The sequence below is a fragment of the Vidua chalybeata genome, chromosome 3 (assembly GCF_026979565.1).
Source record: "Vidua chalybeata isolate OUT-0048 chromosome 3, bVidCha1 merged haplotype, whole genome shotgun sequence".
Lineage (NCBI taxonomy): Eukaryota > Metazoa > Chordata > Aves > Passeriformes > Viduidae > Vidua > Vidua chalybeata.
In genome coordinates this window covers 106,990,963-107,008,312 of record NC_071532.1, presented here as the reverse complement: position 1 = coordinate 107,008,312, position 17,350 = coordinate 106,990,963, and the positions used below count along the sequence as shown (strand labels likewise).

The 17,350-nt window shown below is 39.4% G+C and overlaps 1 long non-coding RNA gene across 2 annotated transcripts; it reads left to right on the top strand.

The window, feature by feature from the left end:
• The first annotated feature begins 618 nt into the window (after nucleotides 1-618).
• Nucleotides 619-12,279, top strand: LOC128785876 (uncharacterized). 2 transcript variants are annotated; one of them, XR_008430076.1, is made up of 4 exons: nucleotides 619-706; nucleotides 807-1,171; nucleotides 8,627-8,736; nucleotides 11,917-12,279. It is a non-coding gene; the product is annotated as an uncharacterized LOC128785876 (long non-coding RNA). The 2 variants fall into 2 exon arrangements; XR_008430075.1 differs by having other exon boundaries at nucleotides 619-1,171.
• Nucleotides 12,280-17,350: the final 5,071 nt, after the last annotated feature.

The window sequence follows — 17,350 nt, the reverse complement described above, 5'->3', positions numbered from 1 at the left end:
AATAATAGAACTGGTTTCCAGAGCACTCTCGGTTGTGATTTGAGTTCAGTCAAATCACCAGAAGGAGTCAGATGACAGTCTGATTTCAGGAGAACAGACGTTCACAGCACAAAACCATTACCAAAACTTACAGGAACGAGATTCATCGGAAAAGGGTGAAGGACTTAATGGATTTGGAACCTGTACTACCTCTGGGTCAAGCCAAAAGTGCCCTGAGGAGAAGCTTGAGCTATCATGGGGAATAGGAGACTTTGATCTCCAGGGCTGTATCAATCTTCAATCAGCACTGAATTAACAAGAACAATTCAGAAGCAAAGTGAAGGCTTCTGGGCTCTTATCTCAGCCAGTCCTCTGTGACCTTCACAAATAAATCTAAGCTGGAAAAATAGTTGTGTAATGAAGGCTGCACAAGGGAAAGTGATGCAATAGCTAAACTTTAGAGGACAGCACAGGTCTGTAGTTCCTGATGAAAGGGAATCCAATCAAAAATAGCTAGGGGACACCCAATGGAGGAGATGGATAGCTGATGACCTCTGCAGCTTTTGACAGTAAATGTCATTGTTTGCTAACAAAAGAGATCAAAAGTCCCTGCTAAGTCGCTTTGGAGTATTTCTGCTTGCTGTTCTCAATCAGTTCCCTATTTTCACTCTGTTTATTGTGATCTGCTGAGGCTGTTGCTGCCTTTTGGAAGGGGTGTAGGTCTCTGGTATAAGCACACACCTCTTTGCCAGGTTTCATCCTGCTGAAGTTTAGCTCTTGAATAGGCTGGAAAGTATTCCTACATTTGTCTGTGATTCTCCCTGCAGATTTCCATGAGAGGTGGAAAGTCATCAGAAATATGCATCTTCCCCTCAGATGCACCTGATCCTGTAGGAATCATGAGTGAGAGCAGGAGAAGGATGAATCTCCTGTGATGATCTGGCTGTACATGCTCATCCCTTGATTTCTGAAGATCTGGACTTTTCCTGAAGTGCAACGATCCCCCTGGATTCAAACACACCTGCAGTATCCTACACAGCACAGCTGGGACATAGCTCTGGATGACAGGACACAGGGTTCTGCTGTACTTCACACCCCTGCTGATCCAGACTGTACTGATAGAAGAAAAAGTCCATTTTCTCTTCCCCAAAGGATGGTTACCTCCAAAGTGAATCACAGAAGCAAAGAATGGGTAAGGTTGGAACGGACCACAATGGGATGTCTCTGGCTCCTCAAAAATAGGGAGGGAAGCCACTGTGTTTGGAGTGTAGAGGTGGGTTTTGCTTTTCCACAAAGGTTTATTTTTTACTGGGATGGTGCTAATGTCAGTTCATTAGAAAACTCAGTCTGGGCATCAGTGCAGCACCTCATCTGATTCATGACAGTGAATTTTCCTGCACAAACGCTGTATACACAGACCTAAAAAAAAAGTATTATAATGGAGACCTTGGCAACTGCTACCTAGATCTCAGGGCTGAAGAGACCTTAATCAACCCCTGAGCTTGCTGTGATAAACACTGCTACTCTCCAGCTCCTGTGATGTATATCTCAGTGCTCAGCCATTGTATATAAGATGTTTGAAAGCATAAGGCACCAATATAGCTCAGTCCTGCCCAGAACAGGACCATCTACCTGGTGAAAATTGCACTTGAAATAAAACAGATTTTCCTGTCCTGCAAATTTTTAAAAGTGCTGTTAAATGCTTTAGTGGTGTTAATAAATGATGCTTAAGGCACTTTGGAGGGAATAACAATCTGTGCTGTTATACTAATAATGCATACTTTTAATCTCTTCTGCAGCAGAACACAAGAAAGCAAAGTTTCTCTTTGCTCAGGGCTTCAGCTAGGGTTGTAATATTGTTAGATAAAATGTTACACAGGGAAGAGGATAATTATTATTATCCTCAAACAGTTACACATCATGCACTGAGCACCGCAATAAATTAGGATATTATAGCAATAATAATCCAAGTAAAAGTGCTGCTTTTATTCACTTTCAAGTTTTGAGAATTTATAGGTAATATCTTTTGGTTTTTCTATGTAACCATGAAAACTAAAGCATTTTTGTCATCACTGGATTACAGGAACTGGAACTATTTGCAAAACAGACAACATTTTGCAACTCACACTGGCAATAACATTTATTTAGAGGGTAATGATTGAAAGCTGAAAATGGGCAGGTTTTGATTAGATGTTAGGAAGAAATTCTTTACTTAGAGGATGGTGAAACACTGGCACAGGTTGCCCAGAGAGGTCATGACTGCCCCATCCCTGGAAGTGTTCAAGGCCAGGCTGGATGAGGGTCTGAGCAACCTGGTCTGGTAAATGGCATCCCTGTCCATGGCAGCAGGTTTGGAACAAGATTATCTTTAAGGTTCCTTCCGAGGCAAACCATTCTGTGATTCCATGGTTCTATTCTCATGTAGACTGACACAAGAGCCAGAACTATTTGAATAAGTGAAAGTGCTGGTGTATTAACTCAGTTACAGAAGAAAGTCCAGTTTGTTTGCACAACTATAGATTTATATTAGGGCATTTGAAACAAATCAAGTAAATCAATGAAATGGATGAATAAAAGTGCATGAAAGATGGTAACTAAGTAAATCAGAAATAATAAAGAAAGATAGGAAAGCGAACCGTGTTTTCATTCAATTTGATATTCTAGATAGTACTAATCCAGGATGGTCAATGTCAAACTTGGCCTGTGAGGGTCAGAACAACACAGCACCTCCCAGAATCACACTGTGAGTCAATACAATACCATTCTTTGCAATTGTGTCCTAATGTCCCCTTCTTTAATGGGAACAATTAAAACTGGACCTTTACCTTACCCCTACATATTCTTTACACCACTGAGCACTGAATGAATGTAGAGCAGCCATTAAGGCAGGACATTGTTATCTAGCAAATACTTTAAGCTGTTTGACTGTACTCATCAAGATCTGTGAGACAGGTGAGAGTGCAGAAAAATCAATTAATATTACCAATCTTACCTCTTTAAAAGGTAGCATTTAAATGCAGAATCCCTTTCTCTTTGCTGGTTGGAGGTGGAGCAGATCAATCCACTGCCAGTCAGCTCAGCTGAGACAGGGTGGGTTGTCAGACCAGAGCAGAGTAGAATCTGATCCTCCAGAACCATAAGAATTTCTATGCAGTAAGAATTTCTCTAGTAACAAATTGAGCCAATCTCTTGAACATTACTTTGAACTCAAGATCTTGAGAATGGTGGAATAGATCCAGGCAGAATGTTTCACCCAGATTTTGCTCTTTGGTTTTAAGGGGCGGAAATACAACAAAGAAAAATTAATTCACTGTCCAAGGAGGGACTACACCCTTTAAAAAACTTTGAGACTCATGAAATTAAATTTTCTGGATTTATGGTTTGCTTTTGCTTTTCTTTGTGTTTGTCTTTTTAGTTGGAGTTTGATTTTATTTTATTTTGTTTTGTTTTCAAGTGGGAAATTTGTCAGAACAGCAGCTAGGACAGGTCTGATGCTTGATAAATTGATTTTGTTTTTTTTTAAAAAAATATTTTCTCCAAGATTTCCTACCCATCTTTAGTCCACTTCTACTCTAGCATCAAAAACAATAGTGTGATACTCTTTCACCCACCTGAATCATATCTAAAGTTGAATCCCAGGTGTTATCACATAATGCATTCTGTGACCCAAGGATCAATGACACATCCTTCTATTGATGCAACAGAAATGCTCTGGATTTATTTGGACATATACTCTGTCCTCTCTCTCAAGAGGGCATTCTATTCCTTATATCTCACAATATCCACATGCTGCTGTGTTCTGACCACAGAACGTGTTCCTCTTGTCCCAGTCAGCTGCATTATGTTGGGACACCATTAAATATTTACCTTCTGCAGCATAATGCAGCACTTAAACACTAAACTTGCCATTTCTGCCAGACAAACATAAACTATAGCAGGGCTTACAAAGTTATAAGTTCCAGATGGTGATGAATAAGTAATGTTGCACCCTGGGCTTAATTGCTCTAAGTTTTTAGATACCTGCAAACCATCAATTATACATTACAAGTGCTGCTCCTTAATTGTTTCTTGCTGGCACTTCAAAAGAAAATGTAGCACAACAATGGCACTGTATTGCAGGGAATTTCTCTTTGAAAAGTATTTCTTTGCCATTGCTAGATTTTTAAAACACTCTCTGTCTCTGAACGGAGTTTACAAAGCTGGCATTGAAAAAGTTTCCTGAAGACGAAAAAAGGGGAGTCCTCACCGCCTGTTTTACGATAAAAATGGGAATTTACTTGCTGCATGACACTCATTGTGCCTAATATATAATCCAATAAGAGGCTAGGCAGTGTGCTTCCCTTATTAGTGACTTTCACAGGCTTATCCAATTAACTTGGAATTTTACCCTAAATCAGACTCCACCAGCAGCAGAAATAATGACTACTCAGTGTTCCACAGTCCACTGTATCCTTCCAGCTCCCATGTTCCCAGCCTGGCTGCAAGCTCAGCAGGAATTAGCTGCCCTCATCCTTCACAAATCACTAGATCTGTCTTGCCTGGTGAGCTCACTTGTATTTCTGCTCATCTTGACACAGCCCTGTCCCATTGCAAATGCACCTCTCCAAGGAGCTGGTGGCACTTGCAGAAGACCTCCATTGAGAACCATTCTGCAGGTCAGACTGACCTCCAGCATCCTGTGTTTGCCTCCCATCAGTGAGCACTGACCCAAACAAACCCTGGACATGGCTGGGAATTAGTATGAGCAAGAAACTGCTCTCAAAAATAAGTTAGTATGTGGCCATCATCCTTGGAGGTGGAGAAGTTTAATAGCTCAGAGAAAAGCTCTTCCAGGCCAGGTAGCCATGGAGCCAGAGAATAGAATCATAAAAACACAGAATCAATCACAAAATCACAGAATCATAGAATCATAGAAGATAGAACACAGAATCACAGAAACATAGAAACATACAAACAGAATAGTTTGGATTGGAAAGGACTTTTAATGGTCATCTAGTCCAACACTCCTGCAAAAAATAGGGATGTCTTCCCCTAGATCAGGTTGCTCAGAGCCCTGTCCAACCTGATCCTGAGTGTCTCCAGGGATGAAGCTCTCTGGGCAATCTGTGCCAGTGTTTTACCACCTTCACTCTAAAAAAGCTTCTTTCTTCTCTAACCTAAATCTACCCTTTTTTAGTTCAAAACCAGTACCCATGGGCCCTGTTAAAATCTTTGTCCTCATCTTTTCTATAGGCTCCCTTCAGGTAGTGAAAAGACACAATAAGGTCTCCCCAGAGCCTTCTCTTCCCCAGACTGTACAACCCCAGCTCCCTCAGCCTGTCTTCCCAGGAGGGGTGCTCCAACCCTCTGAGCATCTTGGTGGCCTCCTCTGGACTTGATCAATTTAATTTTAACTTAAGCAAAGACTGGAAAACAGCAAAACAAAATCCTAGTGTGGTGAACATAAAACCTCCTTTCTGTTGAGAAAATAAATTTCACAGAATTATTGAAACAGAGAATAGAATCCGAACAAAATACTTCACCTCCTGCTACCTTCATCTTGCCAGATTTAATGACAGGAAAAATAAATACAATTTTAAAAACCACTCTGCCAGAATAGAATGCTGTAGTGATTAGGATACCTGCAGCGTGAACCTGCTGGTTGATTAGGGTCAGTTCAAAAACTGGTTTCTTCTCAGGGAATTCATTGATAAATCGGACTAAGGAAATACACCTTCTCCATAGTCCATGTCTTGGTCTTCACATCAACATGCTTGTCACTGCCACAGCTCTTGGATTCCTCATAGTAGCTTGGGAACAAATATTTATTTCAGTGATGCTTTATGCTGTTTGCTGTCCTAGGGAACACCTTCAGCACAAAGATTTGGGTTTCTGGCTGAAGGCAGACAAATTAGTCTCATCAGAATATTAGACTACCTGAATGTCTACTTATTTTAAAACTGAATTCCAATGTCAACACTGCCATCCTGTCTCCAGATTGTTTATTAGTGATCCAAAAGAGCACAGAAGCATAAGAGAAAAATTTCCAGGTATTTCTGCAATTAGCTGCAGCTTCTTTAGTGTCTTCACAATAAATTTTGTCAGGAGAAAATGAACATTCATCAGGGAGAAAGCTTAATTATTACTTAAGTGCTCCTCTACTAATATATAGCATCTGCCCTGCATATGTAGGCAGATGCCAAATATTTTTTGTGTGTTGCTGAGTTTTTTATTTAGATTTTCAATTTTACTGTGAATGAATTCCTCTCCTCTCCTCTCCTCTCCTCTCCTCTCCTCTCCTCTCCTCTCCTCTCCTCTCCTCTCCTCTCCTCTCCTCTCCTCTCCTCTCCTCTCCTCTCCTCTCCTCTCTCCTCTCCTCTCCTCTCCTCTCCTCTCCTCTCCTCTCCTCTCCTCTCCTCTCCTCTCCTCTCCTCTCCTCTCCCTCTCCCTCTCCCTCTCCCTCTCCCTCTCCCTCTCCCTCTCCCTCTCCCTCTCCTCCCTTCATACAACAGAGAGCCTACAAGTAGTCTTCTGAATATTATATACCTACGTGAGATACAAAACAATTTTTTTTCAAAAGTCCTGTAAAAAGGGCAGATAAAACCAGGCACTGTGATTCATCAAACATAAATTTAGATAACCAGTGTACGTACGCAGCTACCTCCAGAATTTTCAGCTCACCAAAAATTTCCCAAATATACAACCTTAATGCATGATTCCTCCAAATTATTCTGTCCACTTCAGGACACCTTCTTCTGGAAAATATGTAGTCATCCAAATATTAGTCATTTAATTAGTTGAATCTAGGTCTGTGTGTCTATTTGACTTTCAGTTGACCTGAATAATTTTTCTGTGTGGTCTCTGACCCCACAGACATCATTCAGCAAACACAGCTGCTCTGCCCTGTGTTTTGTGCACAGCAAACTCTTCACCTCTTCCTTATTTCATGTATTTCTTCTGACCCACCTGCTTGGGTTTCTTCTGAATAGGCTTTTCTTTCCTCTGTGACTGCAAGTGCTTTGATCTTTATAATTTCTTTTGCATGGATCAAACAATGACTTCAGCCTCTAGTTCTAACCTGAGGCCCCATTACCAATGGTCAGTATAAGGTGTTTTAGTGAATTTTTCTCTCTTGGAAATGCAGAAGAAACTTTGGGCTTTACTCCCCTTCTGTTGGAACATGGATCCCAGCTAGTGACTGGGATCCCAGATGCACATATATTTTATTTCAGTTAATCTGTCAGTTGATCATCCTGTCTGCAGAGCCCAGGCACCCTGTTTATCAAAAATATAAAAAAAATAGAAAATAAATTGCATTAAAAATGAGCATTTGATTTGGAAAAGATGGTCCATACCTATGAAGATGTCTACACTTTTGTAATAGAAAAGAGGATATAGAAGAAGATAATTGTTTGGGCTCAAGGAAAAATTTCTCTGCCATTTGAAGTCACAGGAGACAGAAATCAATAGACCCCAACTGTGCTCAGTTGCACTATTTTCTGCAATCACAGATTTTAGAGTTGGAAGAGTTATATTAGGCTTATCTAATCCATCTCCTTGTCATAGAACTGTATTGTTATTTACTGTACATTCTCCACTGCCTTTCCTGATTTAGCTTATAAAACATGTAAAGCTTAAAATAGCAGGTTAAAGACAAGAAGTGAATTGTTAACTTAGGCTTATTCTTTACTTCTATTAAAATATAGCAGTTTTCTCTAAAACTGTGACCTCTGTGTATTCCTCAGCTCCTTTGTGACATTGCATTTGCTTTACAGCAGTGAAGATACAAAATGTTTAAGCTGATTTTATTTGAGACGTAAGCAGATTGTCCCAGGGTTTTCCACCCCTTTTAAAGAACACATATTTCTGTCTCATTATACCTTGCTGAGTTACTCCGAGTGTAAAATAGCAGCGCAAAATGAGAATCCCATGGAAGAAGAAACAAGGCTCAGGTAAAATCTGGTTGTCAGCCAATATTGTAAAAGATTATTCATATCCTGCACACAACACACAGCTGTTAGGAGCTCAGCATCTGGGAAGTGGGAGAATTTAGGAAAATGGCTTTAAATGATAAAAGGGATCTGCAGAAAGACTTAGGAAAATGGTCCATGCAATAATGAGCAAAGCAGTTGCTGAGACCCTGGAGAGTTGAACATTTCATAATATATGAAATTTAGCATTTGTCAGGTAAAACACCTTGGCCTTGATCTCACCTGCTCAGATGTTACAGTGCTGTCTTTTCACTGTAACAGCAGATGACCCCAATTTCTATTATCACAGTTCAGAGCAACATTTGTCCCTTGCACTGGAACACAAGTGGGTTATTAACCAATTCTTTTGCAAGTTTAACCTTGTAGCCCCTAAAGTTTCTAGATCCCATATGTTTTAGGGGGTTATGTGTGAGGAAAAAAATAACCTCAGTCAAAGCCATATAACTAATTATTGCATTCTGACTTCTAACTGGATCCTGGATCTTCCCATTCCCTGGTATTCTTTCAATGTCAATGCTTTCACTTCTGACTGTTGTTGGCATTCTCCTATTTCTTTCAGTGAGAATATTTCTCTTGTATCATATATTAACATCTTCTAGGTGCTTCTTTTTCAGCTCAAGCATTCATAAAGTTGCTGCTTACAAGTTTTTTTCAATCAATTTTTTTTCTCTCACCAGGGAATCTCTGATACCTCTTTTCAAGGAAGAAAGAGAAAGGCAAATCTCAGTAGGCTGCAACACAGAATGACAGGATCACAGCTATTGCTGGTTCTTGCTCTCACTTTGAGGTATATTGAATGCAGGTTATCCATGTATCCACATGGCAAGGAAGATGTTATGACATAACAGATGTAGGGGGATGAGAAGGTTCATTGACACCCAATAAAATCACAGAATCATAGACACACAGAATTGCAGAATGGCCTGGATTGGACCTTAAAGATCTTGTTCCAATCCCTCTGCTTTGGAAAGAGATACCTTCCACTAGACCAGGCTGCTCAGAGATCCATCCAGTCCAGCTCTGAACACTTTCAGGGATGGGGCAGCCATAGCTTCTCTGGTCAACTTGTGCCAGGTTTTCACCACCTTCACAGTAAGGAATTTTTTCCCTAATATTTAATCTAAACCTACTCTCATTCAGTTTGAAGCCATTCCCTTATTGTCCTGTCACAATATGCCCTTGCTAATAGATAAAATCCCTTAACCTTACCCATGATGTGCTCCACCCTGTTTGATCAGGGCTGGGCTTCACAAATCATCAGCACCAGTTCAATGCAAATACCACATCTGTGCTTTGTAGGCCAGGCATCAGGTTAGGAACTGCCTCAGGAGGAAGATTAAAAAAAGGTAAATGTTATTACACGGCTCTGTAAATGGATGGGGCATCCACAGGTTGCATGTGATATGCTGTCCTGATTCCCCTGTCTCCAAAGGAATACAGGAGTTAGAGAGCAAAGCACAGCAAAGTAAGAGATTCCATAGAAAGAGAGAAAATACACAGGACATTCTTCTTCCTGGGACATGAGAGGAATATAACAAACTGTGCAGCGCCTTAGAATAAGCATCAGTTGAGGTCTTCAATCCTCTGCTGAAATTTGTAAGATTAAGAATGTGTTTCAATATTCCTTGATCTCCCTTTTCATTAGAAAACAGTGATTAATTACAGTTTCAAGTAATAACTATTAGAACAATGTATACTTCTACCACCTATAGGAATTAACTGTCTTTGAATGTTGCTAAGATCTTTGCATCAATTATGATGGAGAAAAAAAAGTGCAGTTTTGCACTCAAGGTCCATTTTGGTCCAGCTGCTATAGCTGCCCATAAGGATGCAGTAATTGAGGCAACTGGAGCAATGGAGCAGTGCATGGCTCCCCCCTGTGAGGGGCTATGTCCCTCACATGTCCCTCTGAGATTCAGCCAACAGAGGGACAGCCGAGGTGCCAGAGTCAAGCAGCAGTAGTGTGCAGCCAGACACATCCTTGCCTTACAGGCATTTTCCTTCACAGGTTTCAAATTCCTCCCATTTCTCTTCTGAGCAGACCCATCAGAATGGGGCCTTTCAAGCCCTGTATCTCACTCCAGTGACCCAGCAGGGATCACAGACACCAACATTAGAAGTTTGTTTTATTAAGTACTTCATAGTCATGTGCAAGTGAGGAATCCAAGTGAGGTAGCCTGGATCTCAAGATTTCATTTTTCTCCGTGGAAATGGGAATAGGTTTCCCAGTGGTAGCCTTCCCCTTTGTTTAGATTTGGATTATAAGCATTTGTAGAAGGAAAGGAATACTGATGGATCAACGAAGAGTCACTACATGCTATTTAAATACTGCCTGTAACTACATGTTCCACATGATTTTTACTTCCTGAAAGGAACATTGACAAAAAAAATGACTTACCATTACATGATTTGGGTTAATTCTAGCTAGAGCAGCTAAATGCAACTCCTCACAGGTAAGCTGAGAAGAGATGAACAAATTCCAGAAAATAACATTGTCAAATAACCCCAGAATTTCCAGCTCAGGTCCTCCTTAACTCACAGAAACTCAAATCTTTCCAGATCTGGTGTGTGTTTTCTACTCTGATGCAACTGCTCTTTCCTTCATATTCAAATTTAGAAGATTAACATGTTATGTTTGAAATTTTAATCTAGATACGTAACAAAGTATGATGTGAGTATGAATGCAGAACACATGAACACATTCAGCAGTTCAGAATGCCATTGGAGCCAGATTTTAAGAGTATTTTTGTTCTCTCTGAGTTTCAGGTTCTTAAACATCTTTAACTATGTGGCTCTGAGTGAGGCTCTTTATATGCAAATGATAGGCAGATTAATTCAATAGCTCACTTGGAAGATTTAAAGAAAGGAAGAGAAGACCTGCCTGCTGGAGCGCTGAACCCTGGGGTACAGCTGTTCAAGAAATACAGCAAAGGACAGGTTTGAACACAGGAGAACATAATGTACAAGTTAAATAGATTCTTTCTGAGCTTGTAGCAGACTCACTTTTAGCTTTCACTCCTTTCCAATTTGGGATCTGGCCCTTCTTAAAATTTACCTCTATTACAACGGAACAAATTTAAACCCACTCCAGAAGTACATTTAATTCAGAGCTGGTCTTCTCTCTCCTTTTCTGTTAGATGCTTTGTTGTCAAGCAAAATAATCCTGCCCCTCCCAGCAGAATGAGGATTCCAGCTAAATGCATTGCCCTCCACTTTCCAGCAAACATTCAGAGCTCTCTTCCATTAATGAGAGATTTATTTCAGCTGAAGAACATATCCACAGGGGAGCAACTGGTTCAGCTCATTTTCATGCTGATATATTTTCTTCTCTGGGAACTGCAGAGCAACAGCATCACTGCTGCAGCACAAAGCTTAGAAGCCACTAAAAGGCATTCCTGAAAATAGCATAAAAGGTTTTCTGTCCCCAAATTCTCTACTCCACACTGCAGTATGGGGGACCCTCTCAGTCTGAGGCAGATTAAAGTGCACCTTCTGAGATGTTGTATTACTTCTGCTGATTGACTGAGTGCAAATTTTACTGAAATCCAAATCCCCGATTTAATCTAAGAAATTTGGAGCTCATGTCCAGCTAAAGAAACAGCAAAAATTTTCAGAAAAAAATGGGATCAGAAAGCATCACATGCACTTCAGAAACCAGGGAAAGGAGATACAGCACCACAGTTGCAAGTTTCATACAAGTGTGTGTTCATGGATTCAGACGATGTCTTCAAGCTCAGTAGTTATCAACTCATCTCCTGCCCACTGTGTTACTTCATAATAACCCACAAATGGTGACAAACCTATTGTCACTGCCTTAGATTACTGAGCAGAGGTCCACAGTTACACAGATCTTGTTTTAAGGGTCCTCAGACTGCAAAAGGTGGAAAATCATTGTCACTGTGAGAAATGGACTGAAATAACTAAAAAATGACTCATTGTTTGTTTAACTGTTTCACATCTCTTTCAGAAGGCAACTCATATTGCAGCTGACAGAAAGTCAGTTTCAGTATATAAGAGCATCAACCAGATCCTTTGTACTGTGACACAGAAGAAGCTTTCTTCTTATAGAAGATCTCCAATGGGATGATGATATTTTAAATTTGAAGGGAAACATTGATGACAAGTGTTACTGAAGGTGAGAATAAGAAAGCAAACAAAGCCATGCTGACATGAGTACAGCAAAATCAATCAGTTTCTAAATTTAGAATTAAATTAATAAATTAAAGAACTGAATGATCTTTCTCAAGTTGTTACAGACATCTAGGAAAAAAAACAGTGTGAATTAGAAACATACCTATTTAATGGACTTTTCCTTCCTTCCTTCCTTCCTTCCTTCCTTCCTTCCTTCCTTCCTTCCTTCCTTCCTTCCTTCCTTCCTTCCTTCCTTCCTTCCTTCCTTCCTTCCTTCCTTCCTTCCTTCCTTCCTTCCTTCCTTCCTTCCTTCCTTCCTTCCTTCCTTCCTTCCTTCCTTCCTTCCTTCCTTCCTTCCTTCCTTCCTTCCTTCCTTCCTTCCTTCCTTCCTTCCTTCCTTCCTTCCTTCCTTCCTTCCTTCCTTCCCTTCCTTCCTTCCTTCCTTCCTTCCTTCCTTCCTTCCTTCCTTCCTTCCTTCCTTCCTTCCTTCCTTCCTTCCTTCCTTCCTTCCTTCCTTCCTTCCTTCCTTCCTTCCTTCCTTCCTTCCTTCCTTCCTTCCTTCCTTCCTTCCTTCCTTCCTTCCTTCCTTCCTTCCTTCCTTCCTTCCTTCCTTCCTTCCTTCCTTCCTTCCTTCCTTCCTTCCTTCCTTCCTTCCTTCCTTCCTTCCTTCCTTCCTTCCTTCCTTCCTTCCTCCCTCCCTCCCTCCCTCCCTCCCTCCCTCCCTCCCTCCCTCCCTCCCTTCCTCCCTTCCTCCCTTCCTCCCTTCCTCCCTCCCTTCCCCACAGAAATCCCATCAGCTTGCCAGAATAGCTAGGATCACAGCCATTCCTAAATCAGGAGACACCCATTATAGCTGCAACTCCAGGCACACACAGCTTTCCCCTCAGTTTGAATTCCAGTTTGCTTTTTGTTTTGCCACAGAGCACATCCTACAACTCCATAAAGCAAAGATATCTGCAGGTAAAGATGTCAGAATCACTTGCTGTAAAGAAATGCTGGAGCAAAGTGTTTTTAGAAAAGACAGTTTCCACTGTATGAAAAAAAATGCTGAATTCAACATGGTTTAGGATGACCAATAAAAACAAATGATATTGCAATAAACCTATTTTTTAAGCTGTTTATCTTTCTTTATTATGGAAATTGAGAAAATATGAACAGCATATTCATGAAATGTGATGCTGGAATGTGACCACTGGAATGTGTTATTAGTAATCATTCTACAAGCTGTATTTAATTAACTTCAGGAATTGGAAATCATTGGAGGAAGGATTTCAACCACATGCACTCCACTGGTATTATATGTGATGTAGAGATAGCTCAGTGGATTTAGTATTTTTCAATGGAGAATGTGAATTCCTGCATAATTTCTATTAACAACAACACACACACACAAGCAAACGAGCAAATAACAAAACCTTTCACCTGACTGGGTTTTTTATCACTGGGTTATACCAGCCATTATTTCAATGAACTCATTAATTTGTGATAGTAAAATTATCTCCGTTTTGATCCATGCACTAGAAAAAGTCAGTGTTAGTGGACAAAAGTAAACTGTGTCCCTTAATACCAGGGAATTCTGAGAAATTTTCTCCATGTCCACTCATAAAGTAAGCAGTGGGAATCCAGGTTGTCTGCAGTGGGATCTCAGACACACTTAATGCTCCTTCCCTCAGAAAGGAGCAAGTGAACCAAGGTGCTCCATGGGCTGGATCCTGCTCCCTGCACACCACTGGAGAGGAAAGTGTGATGTCTCAAATATTTCAGAATACAAGATGACTTGTACATGGCTCGTTTTTCTATTTTCTTCTTCTTTTTTTTTTTTTTTTTTTTTTTCCTCCCCTGTATTTCCATCCTTTTCTGCATCTACTTAGGCTTCAACAGCCCTGGAAAAAATTGGGTCAGATGTCAGTGGCAGGAGTTTGCAAAACCCCACCATGGCTGTGACACCATGAAACCCCAGCTCCTGTGATGAGACACCATCTGACTGCTGCCACGTCCCTCATGGGACATGGTTCACTCCTTGGAATCCTGAACTCTTTCAACTCAGGACAGTCTGACAGGCAAGAAAATAAGCTATCACAGCTTCATCCTTTTCCTGGGAGAAAAGGATGAAGAGTAATGTGGCTCTTTTCACCAGAGTCTGTTCTATTTACAAACACTTTTCTCTGCTGTTCCATTTCAATCCCATATAAACAATTATTAGAAATGCAGATTTATTTTTCCAAATGTAATTGTGTTCTGCAAACCACTCGAGCACTGCTAACCATGACTAATGTTAGCTGGCAAGGCTCACAGGGGCAGCAGCTCTTGGAGGTAGATGTGTTTGTGGCATTTCCCTTGGAAAGGAAACACAGAGACTGAAAAATTATGCATAAAGTATTCCTTACACTCCCAAAAAACACTCATTTGCCATTGCTACCTACAGTAAAAACAAATATACACTGAGGAAAACCTCCTACATAGACTCCCTTTATAAGAAGGTTATGAGCACACTATAATTGTAGCAGTGCTGTGCAAGCTTTTTAAACAAGGACTTAGAGGTCACTGCCACCCAATAATTACAATAAATTCAGTTCACCTCTATTTTTTTTTTTTTTTTTACTTTGCAAACTGCTACTGCAGCAGTGAAAAAGCCTGTGTGGCCACAAGACTGTAGCAGATGGATGTGCAAAGCAAGATGAAATTGTAAAAACCAGCAGATTCTTAGAGATATCACAGGCAGAAAAATCAGATAAAATAAGTAAACTGCCTTTTCATCATAACAGTCCTCCTTCTGTGGGTGTCTGGGCACTGTCAAAGCTCAACTGATTAAATGTAGGCATCTGTATCAGGTAAGCTGGATCACATCTTATATTTCATTGGTTGTTTGACAGAACAAAATATCTAGGAAAATATCTTTTACTATTTGTATTTACCTATAACCTCTTTTTTTATATTGCAATGGTGTACAAAGATATATGCTGAAATTAATATTAAGTTCAGGACATTCATAAAGTATAATTATCTTAATATGGCTGCACATATGACTACTGTTATTTAAAAGAATTGTTTCATTTATTTACTATCATATTACAGTTTGCTTGTCATAGAACAACTTTTCAATTTCATAAATACTCTTAACAACTGGGGTTTAGTACATGCTAGAATGAGATCACTGCCAATGTGAGGACTTGGGTCCAAAACCATCCTCTGGGAAATCACTGTTGTTTGACCAGTGAATTGTTGATCTAAATGCATACAAATATGAATATGGTGGCATGTTTATAGTAGGTAAAGGTCAGTGAAAATTGGGGGTTTTTAGTTCTCAAAACTGTCAAGATTTACAAAATCTCCATTTTATAGATAAAGAGGTAGAAAATGTAGTGTCTTTTCCAAGGTTCAACGGAAGTCATATAAGAATCATCTATTAGAAAGAATTTATTATGTAAAAAGTGTTCTAAAATTACCAGAATTGTTCTAGAATAACTTAATTGTCTGATCACTTTGTCTGCCTTTTTTTTTCTGTAGTGTCACTGTTGGGCCTTGTCTGAATGAAATATTTGAATCTTTCTAGGACTACACTTTCTTTTTAAATATTTGGGCAAGGACTTAAACAAGAGAGTGCTGGAAGTTAACAGTGTTCTTTGGACAGGAGGATGATAAATGGCATAGAGAAGAATCCTGATTAGAAATCAGTTTTATTGCCTCCCAAACTTGCCAACTCACAAGTTCAGTTGTTTCTATGGAAGTCTTTTAATGACTTGAACAATATGCAAAAGAAAGACAATATTGATGGCCCTAATTGAGGTTGTTAATCACTCCAGAGTTCCAAACTTATGTGGGGGACTTGAGAAGCATTAAGTTTCTGTTATCAGTCTTGATTGCAGCAGTGGTTTGGGAAGGAAATGGCCAAATTTCTTCTCAAAACAGACATTTGTAAACTCAGGAAAAATATTTTTTTAAAAACTTTAACCACAAAAAGTATGATCAGGTAGGAAAACATTCGAAAACTGAGCTCAAAGACAGACAATTGAGAAGAGGAGATAGACACAATTAATTCCTGTCTGAGGGGTGAAATGAATTTCAAGGGTGTGAGACAAGGTAGAGCTGTATCCACCCTCACTACAACACATACACAAGTGAGAAGAGATTTAAGGCTCCCTAGACCTCCATTAATTTATTATTTTCATGCTTGTTAGCGCTTCTATTTGCAAAAAAAAAACTGTTTATGATAAGTTTTCTTAAATATCTGCATATAAAAATAATATTACTGGTTTTTTACTCTGTAACTTCTTATTTATAGTTGGAAATGTTGCCAGAAACAAGGAAAGTAAAACAATGCTATACAAAGATTTAGCTCAGGCAGCTAGTAGAGTTTGGGAAGGTCATAGAATAAAGTATATAATAAAAAAAGAAAGAGAATAAATCTTTGCAAACTGTGACTTGAGCATAAAATGTAAAATAACTTTTAGACATGAAGCTCCCATACTGTAAGCTGATCCCAAGTACAGTTTGATATGAATTTTCTCTTTTTCAGATTTCATGAGATATGAATGTGTGTGTCTGTGGCAATCAAACATAATCCTTAAAAATTCACCACTAAAATATCTAAATCCTCCTGCTATTTATATAAATTCCTGGGAATTTTATCATCAGAACTGTGGCACTTAAAATTGTACACATCAGAGATCAAGGGAGACATATAAATGTTTTGAATAGAACATAGTTCATTAGGGTTCTTTTAATCCATAGAGTTTTATGAGCTTTAGAAAGGACTCCATATAAAATTAGACCACATTCATCCAAATAAAATACATTGAAATAAAGTGGGAGAATCTCAGTGAATATTCAGCACTACAGTGCTTTTCCACTGCTCAAGGATACACTGCTGAAGTCCTTGCTGCTAAATAACACCCTAATAATTCTTTCTGTCATCTAAAAGTCTAAAATATAAAAATAACTGTAAATATTTATCTATCATTACAGGGGCAGATCTCTATAAAGAACAAGATAACCACTGTGCAATGTTTATATATTTATTTTAAATGCAGTAAAGGCTTTCCTCCAAATCTAAAAGGGTGGCAATAGTCATTTATACTCTATGTAAGGAGGAAATTTAGGTGGAGTTTCTATTTGTTGAACCTCCCAAATGATGAATAATTAATAAACTCCCAAGCCTCCCATAGATTAAATAGAAATAAAATACTCAGATACAATAGAAGGAATTAATTTAATTTCATGTCTTTCATATTTTAGATGCCTCTTTTTAAGGTAGTCCCTCAGCCATTTTT